Here is a 20,253-nt window from a genome sequence, read left to right as displayed (position 1 = left end):
AGATAATATGATTTTTTCAAAATCTGAAGAAGCTGTTTCTGAATCATTGTTATATTGTTTTAGGAGAAATTCCGTAATTTCATTTTTTTCACTGTAATGCAGAGAGGCCAAGAATTTATTTTTTGTATCCACATCCCAAATATATTTTGCTGGTAATGGATCCAATTTATTTTTGTTATTATTTTTTTTCAGGGCATTATAGATGATTTGGTTTATGGCTAAAGACAAAGAGATAGGGCAGTGATCCGAAATATTAGATAGCTCATAGCGATCAAAGAAAGAAATTATATGAATAAGCTGAAAAGCAAACCATGAATGATTTCACAGATTTGACAGAAGAGAACAAATTTATAATGATAATGGAAAATAAAAACATTGCATTGGCCAAATTTATAGAAAACAACTTGATCATAAGACAGCAACACTTCTTGCTGGCATAGCATAATCATCATTTTATGTTTGTTTGTTTTTTCACAGTTCCAGACTGTAGTTTTTTGTAAGAATTTCATTCTGTATTTAGTTTTTTTGTTCAATGTAACCATTTTGAGCAATTTAAATAAATAAATATACATGTACCTATTAAAAGTGCATCTCCAATAATAGGACGAGACAAAAAACAATATAGTGCTGCAATGTTATTAGCAAATAAAGCTCATACTGTTAAGCTAGTTTTGCCAATTGTTGATTAATTTTGGTTCCAGTGGCCCTCAATAATTATAATTATATTACTACAGTGGTTACCGACTTTTTTTAATTTTATTTATTGTACATGTACCATGTAGTATCGGTAGTATCTATTATCATGTGATTTGTAATGAAACTCCTCAGGTAATCGTGAAACACAAAGCTAATTATGTTTTACACATCATAGTTTTGTGATCAATGATATACTCATTAAATTGACTAGTAGCCATGAGACTATTGCCTTCAGAAAAGAAAAAAAACATTGAATTACAAATAAACCAATTAATAATGTATTGGTGTCTACATTAATCAGAAGGTGACACTTTCACGCTCTAAGTCTCAAACTTGTTATCCATAATGAGTTATAAACTTACTAAAAATGTAAGTCAATTGTGAGAATTAATATATACATATACCCGGTACTAGATGTATGTGATAAACAACAATACAATAATTATTCAACAGTCATGATATAATATATATTATAATACATCTGTCACTGTAACGCCATAAGTTATAGCGTGCCGTAATTTTACGGTATTTTACAATGTATTTTCATCCTACCATATTAGGAAATGCGAATTCCTAATATGGAATGATTATGCGCGTAACCATTCTCTAATAATAAAAACAAAAATGGCTGCCATCAGGGTTTGACTGGACTCCACACAAAGAAGTTCGCTGATTCTGTTCTAAACTTTTTGGATTTCGGCATTCCCATGATGTATCTTGGAAGGAAACGATGTATAATGATAGGGTTATTATGAGGATACCTCAAAGTATGCACTGGGTGTACTGTCTTCGTGCATATTTTGAGGTATCCTCGTAATAACCTCATAGTATCATTAAAGCCATGTCAGTAATATTATTACACAATGTCAGCATCGACAATATAGCACTAGAAAATGCATCAGTAGATGAAACAAATAAATTATTCTGAATTACGTGTACTTTTCACTTGTACTGTTTGTTGAACTAGGTCAGTGTTAAAAGCAATACATATCACCAATACCTAAATTATGTGTCATCATCTCCAAGTGTGCATGTGCATGTTGAAAATCACAAACATATATTAAATATTTCAAGGTTTGGGAAACAAAGAGTTATATCTTTAATCTTTTAAGTAGCCAAATTGCGGCCGGAGGTTTCTGAAAATATCCTATAAAAGAAAACAAACTTGAAATATGTGAAATGTTGTATGCTTGAAGTCAATTACTAATCATGGTCCCTTTTAAATATATTTCTCATATAGGAATTAAAGTATTGGATCAGCAGTTTTGATAAAATGAATATACAATGCATGTATACATGTGTAACATGTTATGTGGTGATGACATGTTTATAAAACAATATAACACCCCAGGAGATTTGTAGCTATATAATGCTAGTGGCACAGTATAAAGAATACACCTTGGGTGGTATGACAATAAAGCTGTTGACACTCATGAAGTTACAATCAGAAGTCATATCACAGCATGCTCAATGATGTAGAAACAGCTAATTCTGAGAGATGACAAAACAAACGATAGTGAATGAAAGATATGATCTGCAATGACAAGTTAGTGTTTTTTCAAGTTTATAGCATTATGTAAGAAATGCAATAAAATACTAACTGCATGTCATAAAAAATGATCACACTGTGCTTAAACTACCTAGGCCATCTTATATTTTACAGTATGACAATTTGCTCATTGCAGGAAATCCTCACTTGGCATCGATGAATTTTTGGTAAACACACAATGTGTTTGACATGTGTTGTATTCATTGGTGTTACAGACTATATCAGGCCTGATTTGAATATGATGCAGCACAATGACTACAAATCACCCAAAGTGATGATATTTTCACTCATAAATTGTCATTTCGAGATCTGATCTTGAAATGCTGAAACTAGAAAGTCATTCAGGATCAAGGACTCACTAATACTGGGTTCTAGGTAATTAAACTGTACCTATCTTACATGTATAATGGGAACAACCCTTAAAGAAATCGACTAATTGGAAATACGAGTAGTTTAATCTTGCAAATGGGTTCTGTGATTAGTTTCTTGACTTGGCGAAGAAAATCAGAGTGAATTGTACACACATGTATTGTGTACATATTGTGTAAGAAGTATGTTGTTGTGGATTACGATGGTGTTCAAAGATGAATTCATTCAAAAGGTGATGATGTCACTACATTGTAAATCCAAAAGAATATCAGAAAAAAATGTTTTGTTTACAATATTTGTTATCATATACAATGATAGAAGCAATTCATTTGCAATACAGCTTGTTTCAATATTAACATTTGTGCGTGGGATAAAGTGAGTGAAACAAATTTCCATGAAACAAACAATTTACCCCAAATTATGTATGAGCTGTCTCTCACTGTTTTAACAGATTTTGAGAACTATAAAAAAATAAATCAGTCAAAATGTTGTTAGGCTACATATGTAAGGGAGAAAATCATATGCAGTAAAAAGAAAGATATATAGTCATTGTTTATTATGATGAAATTCTGATAAATACTATTTTTTCGGAATACAAAAATGTTATTTTTTGCATTTATTCAGGCAGTTTAAAAAATACTTTTTACTGGAAAAAAACCCTAAAAAGCTGATGACATGCATCTAAACATCTTCTATATAGTCCATGTTCTCAATCAATTATGTAAAATTTTAGAAACAAAAATCATATTTTTTACCCATATTAACTATGAATAACTATGATCTACCTTACGCATGAAATCATTACAGATTATAGTTTAGACATACAAAATTGCATGAAATATCAAATTGATTGGGCTGGTAGTTTTTACCCCAAATTACCAAATATTCGTGTTTGAATTTGTCATCACGAAAATGATTCAAAATATGAAGGAGCCCTAAGTACCTATATAAGCGTGTATTAATGAAATTGAGCAGTCAAAATTACCAAAAATTGAAAAAAAAACATCAGCCTTCAGGATGTCATCCTTCCGATTTCCTGACAAATACCTCTAGGATTTTGTCCCTCAGATTTACCCCACCAATACATATGGAATGCCATATGACTCTCTTATCTCATCTCATTATGTGATAGGCATTCTTCATTGCATTATAGGTATTCACCATTGCATGATAGAGCTTTATCATTAAATGGTAGGTATTCACCATTACATGATAGACATTCACCATTACATAATAAGCATTCACCATTACATGGTAGGAATTCATCATTACATGATAAACATTTACCATTACATAATAGGCATTCACCATTACAACATTCACAATTACATGGTAGGCATTTGCGACAACATGATAGGCATTCATCATTACATGATACGCATTCACCATTACATGATAGGCATTCACAATTACATGATAGGCATTCACAATTACATGATAAGCATTCACAATTACATGATAAGCATTCACCATTACATGATAGGCACTCACAATCACATGATAGGCATTGACCACAACATGGTAGGCCTTCACCACAACATGATAGGCATTCACAATTACATGATAGGCATTCACAATTACATGATAAGCATTCACAATCACATGATAAGCATTCACCATTACATGATAGGCACTCACAATTACATGATAGGCATTGACCACAACATGATAGGCATTCACCACAACATGATAGGCATTCACCATAACATGATAGGCATTCACAATTACATGATAAGCATTCACAATTACATGATAATCATTCACCATTACATGATAGGCATTCACAATTACATGATAGGCATTGACCACAACATGGTAGGCATTCACCATTACATGATAGGCATTCACCATTACATGATAGGAATTAATTCACAATTACGTGATAAGCATTCACCATTACATGATAGGCATTCACAATTACATGATAGGCATTCACCACGACATGATAGGCATTGACAATTATATGATAGGCATTCACCATTACATGATAGGCATTCACAATTACATGATAGGCATTCACAATTAAATGATAGGCATTCATCACTACATGATAGGCATTGACCACAACATGGTAGGCATTCACCATTACATGATAGGCATTCACAATTACATGATAGGCATTCACAATAACATGATATGCATTCACCATCGCATGAAAGACCATCACCATGACATGGTAGGCATTCACTATTACATGATAGGCATTCATCACTACATGATAGGCATTCACAATTACATGATAGGCATTCATCATGACATGATAGGCATTCATCACTAAATGATAGGCATTGATCACAACATGGTAGGCATTCACCATTACATGATAGGCATTCACAATTACATGATAGGCATTCACAATAACATGATAGGCATTCACCATCACATGAAAGACCTTCATCATTACATGGTAGGCATTCACCATTACATGATAATCATCCACCATTACATAATAGGCATTCGCCACAATGTGATAGGCATTCGCCATCACATGGTAGGCATTTGGCACAACATGATAGGCATTCACAATTACATGATAAGCATGCATTCACCATTACATGATAGGCATTCACAATTACATGATAAGCATTCACCATTACATGATAGGCATTCACCATGACATGATAGGCATTGACAATTATATGATAGGCATTCACAATTACAGTTTTCCAAAGGTCCAGGAAACAGAAGGGCTACAAGACCGTAATTGCAAAACAAAAACCTAAAGTTTGAGAATACATGAATACATTTCTTGACATTATGGAATAAATATCCAGAAAATATACATATGGCATCTGAACCAAGCTAATAACAGTAAACACAATGTTTTTGAATGATTTTGAATGAAAATTTTCCCTGTATTTGAACCGATGTGGCAGTCAACCTTCTAATGCCAATATTTATTATGCTTTGCTAATAATGGCAAATATTGTCTAGAATATAAACTTCTCATCTGTTTTATTATGTTTATTAATCACTTGTATTTAATAAAAGATTGTAATTGATTAATGAGTGTGACAAATATTAATTATTTGAAACGCCAATTGAATTAGTTGAATGTTGACATGCGTCATATGTTGAATAACATTGTAGTGTAATGAACACAAAGAAGCTGTCATTATAGTAATTAGTTTCTTTGGCAGTTTCGAAACTTTGAATAGAGATTAAATTCATATTTATAAATGATATTCATCGTTAAAAAAACATGATGAATAACAGCATGGCTGGTGAAAGTACATATCAGTAAAAAACACAATTTGTAATTATACTTAGAAATATTAGCTATCACTGATGCTAAGCTTTATAAATTTGAAATAAATTTATTAAAAAATAAACATTTCTGTTTTAGCCAGCATATGGAAACTATTATACTATCTATGAAACACATTCATTCAATTTACTTCATTGAGTTGAATTATTTTGAATGAAGAAACAAAAGTGTTGGATATTTATTAATAGAACAACATATCTTATTATACCTTATGAATGTGACAGCCAATCAGATTCGCACATTACAAGTAGACATATTCCTGTGTCGACCAGCTGACATATTTGTATGTCTACATTGTACCTCCATCTGGGTACCTTCCTCTCGAATTTACCTGATTTATAACCTGCCCAATAACTTGGTTAGTTTGCCAGGTTTGCGTTCACTATTTGACTATCTTATTAGAAAGATAACAGGGATTTTGTAGCGATTTCACATGATTTTTAGTCATGCTTGCGTGAGTTTCGCCAGCATGCTCAGCTACGCGCTTTGAGACATTCGATCTGCGATTACGTAGTTCATCTACCTAAGAATCTCAGAGTCATGGATTTTGTTCTGATTTGTTACGTATTTTGTTTGTTTTGATAGTATACCAACTTATTATATACAGTGTATTTGTTGACATAAACCTATACTCGCGTGCACCACGCCTTAAGGATTTTGTCCCTCAGATTTACCCCACCAATATCTTCAGGGTAACGTCCCACAGATTTACCCCACCAATACCTTCAGGGTGTTGTCCCTCAGATTTACCCTATCAATACCTTCAGGGTATTGTCCCTCAGATTTACCCCACCAATACCTTCAGGGTGACGTCCCTCAGATTTATCCCACTAATACCTTCAGGGTGATGTCCCTCAAATTTACTCCACCAATACCTTCAGGGTGACGTCCATCAGATTTGCCCAACCAATACCTTCAGGGTGACGTCCATCAGATTTGCCCAACCAATACCTTCAGGGTGTTGTCCCTCAGATATACCCCACTAATACCTTCAGGGTGATGTCCCTCAAATTTACTCCACCAATACCTTCAGGGTGACGTCCATCAGATTTGCCCACCAATACCTTCAGAGTGACGTCCCTCAGATTTACCCCACTAATACCTTCAGGGTGATGGGTCCCTCAGATCATGGAAGGTACTAATGGCTCAGATTTGCCTGACAAATACCTCCAGGATGTTGTCCCTTAGATTTACCCTACCAATACTTTCAGGGTGACATTCATCAGATTTACCCACCAATACCTTCAGGGTGTTGTCTCTCAGCTTAACCCCACCAATACCTTCAGGATGTTGTCCCACCAATAAGACAGCCCTCAGGATGTGAATAATTCCTCTCAGCTAGATTCGCCCATCAATACCGTCAGGATGTTGTCCCTCAGATTTTTCTTCATCAAAATGCCAGCCTTCAGTATATATGTTTCTTTCAGTTCACACTGCCAACAAAACGACCATTTACTTTAACTGCAGATGTTTCATTGCAAATATTTCACCAGTCAGTAAATTATGTGCATTTAATGATAAAAATATTAAAAATGAAATTAAGCAGATATATAGAGGTCTACCTTGCAGTCAAAAGTGATAATGGCAGCAAATCCCATCAGTTGATTGCCCTTATAGAGTGCAAGCTCAAACCATTTTCCTGACCACAGGGGTAGCAGGTTTAATGATAGCACTATAGAAATATCAACCATGATCCTAATGAGTCCACTCTATGATTTAAAAAAAAAATATAAAAACATACAAATAAAGATTTGATTAAAATAGCACATCTCTGTAAATCTATTAGATTGTTGTCATAGTAACACCTATAATTTGTAGGCATCAACACACAAGAATTTACTGTACAGTTACTCTATTGGTTAATGCTATGAGTGTCAGTTTGTTTTGTGATTTGATTTGATTGAAAATGACGACTGTCTACTTGGTCATGTTGATTTTGTTTTCAACTGAGTAATTTCTTTTCTCCTTTTTGACCAATCCAGCATTTTAATTAAACTTAACCAAATAGATTATTAGGTTAGATAGATATTAGATTATTATTAGATAGATTATAGATTAACATCAGAGCAATGTTATTTTTCAATTGTCCTTCACCTCTCCTATTTTAGATCTGAAAAATGTAGTTACAGGAGCTTGTAGAACTAAATTTGCATATGATTATATTAATACAACAAGTGACCTGATGGTCAAAACAGCACTGCTGTTTCAGTAGAGTAGTCTCGCAATAATAAGTGCATTTTTTTTAATTATCTAATCTTATGTTATTTTAACGTTCTGTTTTTTACTTACTTTTTGACTTAACTTTTATTACTTTCAGCCAAAAATGAATTCGTAATTTCATTACGATGTAATAAAACTGTATTATTATTATCATTATGTAGTTATCTTAACATCATAATAGACATACAAATACCTTGGCTTCCACTCCACTCCAATTTTGTCACCATCAAATGTACAATGCCTGTCTGGCAGTCATCTTGTCAACAAATACAGTTCCCATGGATATATATCTATATCTGGACTACAAAATTCCCTTTTTAAATTACAAAACTATTGTATTGGAAATTAAATGTTAGTGTAAAGAAAACAAAAATTCTGATTATGAACAAAAAAATTGATAATTCAGAGAGTTTCTATATTGATAATGAAAAGATACAGATTGACAATCAATTACCATATTTAGGAATCAATTTTAACTCAAATAGTAACTTCAAAACCTGCATTAAATCATTGACTCTGAAAGCACAAAAAAGCTACTTTTCAATTAGACAACAATTCAATATTTATGCCAATACCCAAATTAACACACTATGTTATTTATTTGACAGCATGGTAAAACCAGTTTGTATATACGGGAGTGAAATTTGGGGTGCCTATACCATCAACAATTTCGAACACAAAGGGACACTCAAATCAATCACAAATGACAATTTGGAATATGAAAAACTACATTTAAAATTCTGCAAGAATACATTTGGAGTCCACAGAACAAGCTCAAACATTGCATCACGGGGCGAATTAGGTCGATACCCCATACATTTGGAGGTAATTAACAATGTGTTCTCCTACTGGGCAAGGATAGCACATGGAAAGTCCCCGATTCTGACAAAGATAGCTTTACAAAATGAACTGGATCTACACGAACAAGGACAGAAATCATTTGTAACTTTTATAAAACACATGTTAGAAACACTTAAATGTAACAAACTCTGGGAAGCTAATAATCTAAATTCTAAAAACATAAAAAGAATTATTCAAAATAAACTTAAAGATACATATAATAATGAATGGATGAAGCAACTCAATAAAGACAACAATCAAAATGTTGGCAACAAATTAAAGACATACTCACTGGTAAAGAAAAATTACAAATTTGAAAATTATCTAAAAGTAATTTGGAATTATAAAATAAGATCAGCAATTACAAAATTAAGAATTTCAAGCCATAACTTGCCAATTGAGAAAGGGCGATACAATAATATCCATCAACAACAAAGAATATGCAAATTGTGCGACTCATCTGAAGTGGGTGATGAAAAGCACTATGTTATGAACTGTTCAAACTCAGATATTAAATCAAATAGAGAATTTGTTTTTCACAATATTAGCTTTCCAGAATTTGAAAAACTAAATCAAGAATGTAAATTCATTTATTTGTTAAGTGCTTTGTATACTCATCTTATGATACCTTTCGCCAAATATGTTAATTCAATTTTAAATGTAGTTAATAGTTGTATTTAGTGGCCATACTGCTGTATTGTACTATATCGGTGTTGTGTCAATAAATTATTATTAAATTATTAAATCTATACAAGCCTGGACAAATCAATTTTAAACTTCACACATACATCACACCTACATGTATAATACAAACATGGACACTGACATTGACTTGTTTTTTTTTATGTAATAATTTTGCGGCAGCTTTCTGTTTTCTAACTAGACTAACTAGTCACTCAACTAAGTGATAACACGTGTCTGACAATTGGCTGCTGGCTGGAAGACTCAAACCCACTATCTTTTGAAGCATAATGCTGAAAGTTTCCTATCTGTGGTAATGTGTTATAATATGAGATTATTACGCGGGTAGCAAAAAGTATGCACGAAGACAGTACAGCAGGAGTATCCACCGACGCTGCGTGTTGGTCGATGCAAAGGCATACTGTCTGACCTTATTATTATACATTTATCTTCCAATGATACATCATGGAAATTCTGAAATCCAAAAAGTTTAAAACAGAATCAACGAACTTCTTTTTGTGGAGTCCAGTTAAACCCTGGTGGCAGCTATGTTCGTTTTTATTTTTAGAGGACACTAATGCACGTAATCATCCCATATTTGGAATTTGCATTTCCTAATATGATAGGATGAAAATAACCCTGCAAAATAGCACAAAATTACAGCACGCTGTAACTTATGGCGTTATGGTGACAGATGTATAATATTTCTTGTCAACAACAATTAAATTGTTCTAAACAACATGTAAACAACAACATTCTAAAGTAATACCCAGCAGCCCAATGCTTACATTGATATCTATAGCAAGGCTATATTGATTTACCCAGTGTGAGTGTGTAAATGTGGAGGAGAAATCGGTAAATAAAAACAAGATGAAATATTGTATTAATATACAGTATATGCTCTATTTCTGGCGAATAAATCAAAAATTGCATTTATTGTATGACGAATCAATAAAATGAGTAATTTGGATTATAAACACATCTTTGTCATTACATATAAGTGTATGGCCGACTCATATAATAGTGTGCCATCTGAATTAATGTAGTAGTGCCTGTAGTTACAGCTACATTGTATTGATTGATGTGATCAATAAATTGATTATACTTCTCTTAAAGTGCAAAGGACATACTAACAAAGACATACAATGTATCAAAACACATCACAAGTCTGATTTCAGAGATGATTCATAAAATCAATAAAACATTTAGTGCCTGAAGCACAGAAAATTAAATATAAATAATAAAAAAATACATTTAGTTTGTCCATAATTGTTTGCAAGACTTTAAGCTAGAATATAATTCATAGAAGCGTATAATAGGTCTGCGCAGCATCCTTTTTACTGTGTATGAAATGTATCTACTATGAAATCACTAGATATTAACCATAAAATTAGTAATGTTTTATCAGAACCTAATGCAAGTGTTAATGGGTGACCCTTATGTAAATATAAGGTGTGGGCATTAAAGGGAAAGTCAAGGCTAACAACATAATACACCCAGATAAAAGAGCTCGGCAAATGTAAGAACCTGCAATTTACAGTTTTTTTATATCACTTTTCATTCTCTAGATATTCAAGTTTTCATCAATTTATGTAGTCTGCCATCTTGATTCTTAGCAAAGGATTATGGGTAAAGTATGACATCATAGAATCTGTTGTCAGAAATTGAGAAAATGACAAACACAAATCTACTATAATGATCATTCAGGTATGTACTGCACAAACAGTACAGTTATACTGATAGTCTGGCTGACAGTCATAAAGCTGCAGAGTATAATAAATAGCTGAAATTCTAAATATGTGGTACTTTTGTGTAAGCTGTCAGCTTCACTCACGAACACAAGTTTATCATGACTTATTAGCATGGCCATGCATTCCAAGCAATTCAAAGTTCCTTGAGAACAATGTGTATATACAAATTTGGTATAAGTCCAGTATAACATGCAATATTTTGTGTTAAGCTGTCAGCTTCACTCACGAACACAAGTTCATCATGACTAAATTATTAGCATGGCCATTCCAAGCAATTCAACGTTCCCTGACAACAATGTGTGTATACAAATTTGGTATAAGTCAGTATAACATGCAATATTTTGTGTTAAGCTGTCAGCTTCACTCACGAACACAAGTTCATCATATTATATTAGCATTCCAAGCATTCTATTGTTTCCTGACAACCATGTTGATTTGGTATTATACACTATAAATATGCAAAATTTTGTGTGTGAGACTGACAGCCACACATTGGCTATAAGAATGCCCATTATGTCTGTTCTATTTCATGTTGCTTGTGTACATACTCATTGATAAATCGTCAACACAGCATATTATCAAAATTGTTCTGATTTGATCTGTTCAAATGGTTTTCTAAAAGTTTTCAATATTTAATATCATAACAGGTGGCATTTATGTCAGTTTATTATGTAATTTGTTTTACCCTGCTATTTGCCATAGGTGTCACATCATACTAGTTGTGTAGGTAAAACCTTTTGTAGTATAATTAACACTAGAATTAGTCAATATACTGAAGATTATAACATTATAAACAATAACCAGGCAGGATTCCGTAAGGGATATCGTACTACAGATCAGATATTTGTATTGAAAACTATTGTCAACAAATAATTGAAATCAAAGAGAAAATTGTACTCGTGTTTCATAGACTTTTGAAAAGCATTCGATAAAATCTGGAGACAGGGGCTTTTCTATAAATTACTTAATAATGGTATAAATGGTAAAATCTATAACATCATTAAAAATATGTATCTAAATACAGAATCATGCATTCGTTTCAAAAATAAAATTACACCCATATTTGAAACGACCAAGGGTGTTAGGCAGGGTTGTGTCATTAGCCCAATGCTTTTTAATTTGTTTATTAATGACTTAAATAAATCACTAGAAGATGAATCATTAGATTCGGTTACATTGAATAACTGTAAAATTAGTTCCCTACTCTATGCAGATGATCTAGTGTTAATATCTGAAACAAAAAACGGTCTACAAAATGCACTAAATAGTTTAGAAGTTTATTGTCATAAATGGAAACTTCAGGTAAATCTGACAAAAACAAAAGTTGTTATTTTCAGACGAGGAACACTGAAAAAGACAGAAAAATTCTATCATAATGAACAAAATATTACCTGTATAGATATGTACAACTACCTGGGTATAAATTTAAAGTCAAATGGCTGCTACACTGAAGCCAAACAAAATTTAGCAGATAAAGCAGCCAGAGCAATGTATGCATTGAAGCAGTTCCTACCACCAGAAACAAATTGTAGAACTTTCATCCATCTTTTTAAAAGGTGTATTCAACCAATATTATTGTACGGGTCTGAAATCTGGGGCCATGAAATTCAAGATTACAACAAATGGGACAAAACAATAACAGAAAAAACACAATTGAATTTTTACAAACAACTACTAGGACTGAACAAATTTGTGGCAAACATTGCATGCAGAGCCGAAGTAGGAGAATTCCCACTCTTAGTAGATATTCAGATCAATTTAATAAAATACTGGACTTGTATCAGTAAATTACCAGACAATAATGTCGCAAAACAAGCATACCTTGAACAAAAGAAATCCAATTTACAATGGTACTCTTCAATACAAAAAATGATGAACAACATGAACTTTTCACGAGAACAACAGAATGATTGGTTAACAAAACATATACAGCAAATTGGCAAAGTTGTCAAACAAAAATACATAAATTTCTGGAGAAAAAATATAACTGAAAAAACAAAGCTGAGAACTTATGAAAAATTCAAAGACTCTTATAATTTTGAAAAATACTTAGATGTGCTAAATTTGAAACAAAGAATTTCAATGACAAAATTTCGAACTAGTAATCACAATTTAGCAATAGAAAAAGGGAGACATATGCAACCAAAAATATCTACTGAAAATAGAATTTGCAAACAATGTTCACAGAATGAAATAGAAGATGAACTGCACTTTGTTATGAAATGTCCACAATATAAAGTAATACGCCAACTAACAAATCATACAAGACATTATATTTCCACAAGAAACCCAGGATGATCTCCAGAAATTTAATTTCTTGATGACTTCAAAAGATGATGTAATAATAAAAGAGATTGGCAACTATATTCATAATGCATTTCAATCAAGAAATAAAAATGCCATTTGATATGTAACACTTGCTTTATCTTTTTTTTTAACAACTAACTTTCTTTTTGTAGTAGTAGTTATCACAACTAATCTTTATTGCTATTAACTGATAGAAACATTGTATTTCTAAGGATGCAATAAAGTTATTATTATTACTGTGCCCACATGCCGTGATCTCAAACAACTGACTCAATATAAATAACAGAATAATCAATTAAATTTTATTTTTATGTCACATGAGTGAGATAATCTTTTATCGTATACCTTGTAATACTGGTAACGAAATGCCGTGAGAAACTTGATGAGCCAGCCTTGAAATATTACTAACTGATACGATATGGTCAAAATATTCACATATCATTATTATACATCTAGCACTGAAAATAATAGAACTTGCCATTCCACAAAAAGCTGTATAAACACTCGTTCTAATGTGTTAGCACTCATTTGAATCTTCAAATCTTTCCTTATACAGGGTAAACTATTTCACCAGCATTGGCGTGCATTTCAGGATATTGACATCACATTCGAACACTTCCCTCTGTACACATTGGTCGCAGAAGTGCTATAGCTAATGGAAATAGAATCCTGTAATTCACACAAACATTCGTACAGCACAACAATTTGCCATTGTCATTACATGCTATGATTTTAAATAAATTATTACTACAAGCAGGTAAAAGATTCTCGTGTTAACGTCATATCATTTTATGCATATTCATAGAAAAACAAAAATGTTTGACATTGCAGTATATATATATCACAGCAATATGAGGATTTCAGCCAAAATTATTCATAATGACAAAACTTGTACTAATATTGAATGAAAGTTTATTTTGAAAAAAAAATATTGCAAAAAAGGATAATATGACACCTGCAAATTCATGTCCACTGACACACTTACACATCATGTTTAATTAGCATAAATTAGCATAAATTAGCATAAATTAGCATATGGGACATGTACATGTTGTACACAAGACCATATTCCATGATTTATAGTCATTAATGCTATTAACCTGTCAGGATTGGCTGTAAAACATTTAGGCCAGGAATAACAACCCACGCATACAAAGTATGTAAATTGTGCACCACTGGATGAGGTGTCTCATCATCTTCAGCTTCATCATGATAGCGAGTGGTTATATATGTGTACATCATTTTGTTTCATGGTTTGAATCAGATGACGAAATAGATTTGTATAAAATTATATTACTGCAAATATTTTTATTCCACTAATTATTATAGTTTTAATGCACCCAATAATATTTCCCACAACAATTTTGTTGGTTATTTCATGTATTTTTTGATAATTTTGAACCAAATTGACAAGAAAAATTTGATAAAAAATCACAAATAATGTACCCTTTTATTGAAAACAAAATAGATGAAATTCCCTGGAATCACCAAGTGACAATAATGATAACAATTCATGTCTATCAATTAAATTAGAAAGAAAAAAATTGATGTCCCTATGTTATTAAAAACATAACTGACTGAAAGTATAAATAGACCAAATTATTCTATAACCATATAACAAACAGATAAATATGATTGAAATTTGTGCTCAATTCTGCTATACTGTTTTACATTCATTTATTAGATCATTTCAATCCAGTTTTGTTCATTGTTTTTGAATGATTTTGATTTAAAAGAACAACTTTATCTTAAGGTTCAGTGTTAGTGTTAATAGTAAAGCAGCAAAGTAGAAATAGGAGTTAAACCAATAATCTTTCATCATAAACCACCAAATTAATTAAATGAGTTATGATTATGTGATAAAGTGAGTTTGAGAATTTTAATTGAAGCAAGTCATAAAAAAAATTGAATAGCAGTTATTCTCGTACACGCTATCCTATTGTTCTTTTTACTGTGTGGTCAGAACTACAATGTTTATTAGCTAGCACTACACACGCAATATTGAAAGTAACAAGCAGCCTATCGGCTGAGATAGCTCCGCTGTTAGCAGTGCACATTTCAATTAAAGAACTGAAGACATCATTAGAAAATGAACAATATGTATAGTATCAAAGCAATCGGACTTACAGTTTTGGGCTAATCTGCACTGGCTCGAAAGGTTGTAAATGATTAGCTAGTTTGAATTTCTAATTTGCATAACATTACTGAGAATGAACGTGCATTCAACGCCACAAGTTTTTTGTTTTTTTAGCCAATCAGAATTCATCTTCCGAGCCAGTGCAGATCAACAGACAGTTTTTAACAAGAAGTCGAAAATATCACTTTTTACCAAAAATGACAAAAATATTCACCAAAATTAGAGAATTGAAGATACCATCACAAAATGAACAAATCTGAGAGAGGTCCACATGTAGTACCTATATATGTAATATCAAAGCAATCAGACTATTGGTTTTTTACAAGAAGTCGAAAATATCACTTTTTACCAAAAATGACAAAAATATTCACCAAAATTAGAGAATTGAAGATATCAACATGAAATGAACAAACCTAAGAGAGGTCTGCCCAAGGTACATATACACCAAGTATCAAAGCATTCAGGCTTGTAGTTTTCAAGAAGAAGTCAAAAAAGTAAAACATTGACACGGACGACGACGACGGACGACGACGACGGACGACGACGGACAATCACTCATATGATAAGCTCCGCTCGACAAAGTTGACAGCGGAGCTAATAAAAATGTTACAATATAGATAACGAAAATGGCAGATAAAGGAGTACCTCGATCGATCAACAGATCATGTCAGAATCAAACAAATTGAGCTGTTTGTGGTGGTAGAATTGAAAGTGCAAAATCTATATTATTCCCATTAAGTTTGTCATAATTTAGTAGATAATTGACTAATTTCAAAATGATTCAATGTAAATGCAGGAAAAGGTGCGTGTCATTTACCTCAATGTGGCTCAATTAATAGAACCATTATTTATAAAGTAGACAGATCTCATTGTAAGAATATACTAGCTGCACTGACATGTCTTATCATAAACTAAGATTTTAATTTCAATATGCTGTTTTTTTTATCACAGTGTGCTGTATGCAAGGAATGGTTCTATATACATGATGTACTAAATAACGCCAAGAGCATTTTCTCTGTCTTGGTAAATTGAATTAAATGTCTAGTCCATACAATTGTAATTCATCACAACATGCAACAGACTGAATCTGTTAAGAAAAGGAATTAAATTGAGTAGCTATAAATGACAGAATGATCATGTCTCCTTGACAACAACTATAAATTAAGTGATACCCTATAGATTTCAGTTTAAATAGTTAAACACAGATGAGTGCATTTATTTTTTGTACTCAACTGTTTGAACATAAAGAGGGAATATAATAGTCTCTCAAATGAATGAATGAATCACAATTATATGCATAACGTTCAACAAATGATAGATGGTTGAATGAATCATAATTATATGCATAACTTTCAACCAATGATGAATGTTTGAATGAATCATAATTATATGCATAACATTCAACCAATGATAGATGGTTGAATGAATCATAATTATATGCATAACTTTCAACCAATGATGAATGTTTGAATGAATCATAATTATATGCATAACATTCAACCAATGATGAATGTTTGAATGAATCGAAATTATATTCTTAACTTTCAACCAATGATGAATGTTTGAATGAATAATAATTATATGCATAACATTCAACCAATGATAGATGGTTGAATGAATCATAATTATATGCATAACATTCAACCAATGATAGATGGTTGAATGAATCATAATTATATGCATAACATTCAACCAATGATGAATGGTTGAATGAATCATAATTATATGCATAACATTCAACCAATGATGAATGTTTGAATGAATAATAATTATATGCATAACATTCAACCAATGATAGATGGTTGAATGAATCATAATTATATGCATAACATTCAACCAATGATAGATGGTTGAATGAATCATAATTATATGCATAACATTCAACCAATGATAGATGGTTGAATGAATAATAATTATATGCATAACATTCAACCAATGATAGATGGTTGAATGAATAATAATTATATGCATAACATTCAACCAATGATAGATGGTTGAATGAATCATAATTATATGCATAACATTCAACCAATGATGAATGTTTGAATGAATCATAATTATATTCTTAACTTTCAACCAATGATGAATGTTTGAATGAATCATAATTATATGCATAACTTTCAACCAATGATGAATGTTTGAATGAATCATAACTTTATGCATAACATTCAACCAATGATAGATGGTTGAATGAATCATAATTATATGCATAACATTCAACCAATAATGAATGGTTGAATGAATCATAATTATATGCATAACATTCAACCAATGATGAATGTTTGAATGAATAATAATTATATGCATAACATTCAACCAATGATAGATGGTTGAATGAATCATAATTATATGCATAACATTCAACCAATGATAGATGGTTGAATGAATCATAATTATATGTATAACATTCAACCAATGATGAATGTTTGAATGAATAATAATTATATGCATAACATTCAACCAATGATAGATGGTTGAATGAATCATAATTATATGCATAACATTCAACCAATGATGAATGTTTGAATGAATAATAATTATATGCATAACATTCAACCAATGATAGATGGTTGAATGAATCATAATTATATGCATAACATTCAACCAATGATAGATGGTTGAATGAATCATAATTATATGCATAACATTCAACCAATGATGAATGGTTGAATGAATCATAATTATATGTATAACATTCAACCAATGATGAATGTTTGAATGAATAATAATTATATGCATAACATTCAACCAATGATAGATGGTTGAATGAATCATAATTATATGCATAACATTCAACCAATGATGAATGTTTGAATGAATAATAATTATATGCATAACATTCAACCAATGATAGATGGTTGAATGAATCATAATTATATGCATAACATTCAACCAATGATAGATGGTTGAATGAATCATAATTATATGCATAACATTCAACCAATGATGAATGGTTGAATGAATCATAATTATATGTATAACATTCAACCAATGATGAATGTTTTAATGAATAATAATTATATGCATAACATTCAACCAATGATAGATGGTTGAATGAATCATAATTATATGCATAACATTCAACCAATGATGAATGTTTGATGAATAATAATTATATGCATAACATTCAACCAATGATAGATGGTTGAATGAATCATAATTATATGCATAACATTCAACCAAGGATAGAAGGTTGAATGAATCATAATTATATGCATAACATTCAACCAATGATGAATATTTGAATGAATCATAATTATATGCATAACATTCAACCAATGATAGATGGTTGAATGAATCATAATTGTATGCATAACATTCAACCAATGATAGATGGTTGAATGAATCATAATTATATGCATAACATTCAACCAATGATGGATGGTTGAATGAATCATACTTATATGCATAACATTCAACCAATGATAGATGGTTGAATGAATAATAATTATATGCATACATTCAACCAATGATAGATGGTTGAATGAATAATAATTATATGCATAACATTCAACCAATGATAGATGGTTGAATGAATCATAATTATATGCATAACATTCAACCAATGATGAATGTTTGAATGAATCATAATTATATTCTTAACTTTCAACCAATGATGAATGTTTGAATGAATCATAATTATATGCATAACTTTCAACCAATGATGAATGTTTGAATGAATAATAATTATATGCATAACATTCAACTAATGATAGATGGTTGAATGAATCATAATTATGTGCATAACATTCAACCAATGATAGATGGTTGAATGAATAATAATTATATGCATAACATTCAACCAATGATGAATGTTTGAATGAATCATAATTATATTCTTAACTTTCAACCAATGATAGCTGGTTGAATGAATCATAATTATTTGCATAACTTTCAACTAATGATAGATGGTTGAATGAATAATAATTATATGCATAACATTCAACTAATGATAGATGGTTGAATGAATCATAATTATATTCTTAACTTTCAACCAATGATGAATGTTTGAATGAATCATAATTATATGCATAACTTTCAACCAATGATAGATGGTTGAATGAATAATAATTATATGCATAACATTCAACTAATGATAGATGGTTGAATGAATCATAATTATGTGCATAACATTCAACCAATGATAGATGGTTGAATGAATCATAATTATATGCATAACTTTCAACTAATGATAGATGGTTGAATGAATCATAATTATATGCATAACATTCAACCAATGATAGATGGTTGAATGAATCATAATTATATGCATAACTTTCAACTAATGATAGATGGTTGAATGAATCATAATTATATGCATAACATTCAACCAATGATAGATGGTTGAATGAATCATAATTATATTCTTAACATTCAACCAATGATAGATGGTTGAATGAATCATAATTATATGCATAACATTCAACCAATGATA

At 31.2% G+C, this 20,253-nt stretch overlaps 1 long non-coding RNA gene across 1 annotated transcript in view; it reads left to right on the top strand.

Moving 5' to 3' along the window:
• The window catches only part of LOC144357831 (uncharacterized), a 60,224-nt gene that overhangs the window by 17,329 nt on the left and 22,642 nt on the right, over positions 1-20,253 (top strand). Inside the window, exon 2 of the long non-coding RNA XR_013421731.2 lies at positions 11,192-11,252. This is a non-coding gene — a long non-coding RNA (uncharacterized LOC144357831). The remainder of the gene's footprint in view (positions 1-11,191; positions 11,253-20,253) is intronic.

The sequence above is a fragment of the Saccoglossus kowalevskii genome, chromosome 3, assembly GCF_978046115.1.
Source record: "Saccoglossus kowalevskii chromosome 3, keSacKowa6.1, whole genome shotgun sequence".
NCBI lineage: Eukaryota > Metazoa > Hemichordata > Enteropneusta > Harrimaniidae > Saccoglossus > Saccoglossus kowalevskii.
This window is presented reverse-complemented; position numbering and strand designations above follow the sequence as displayed.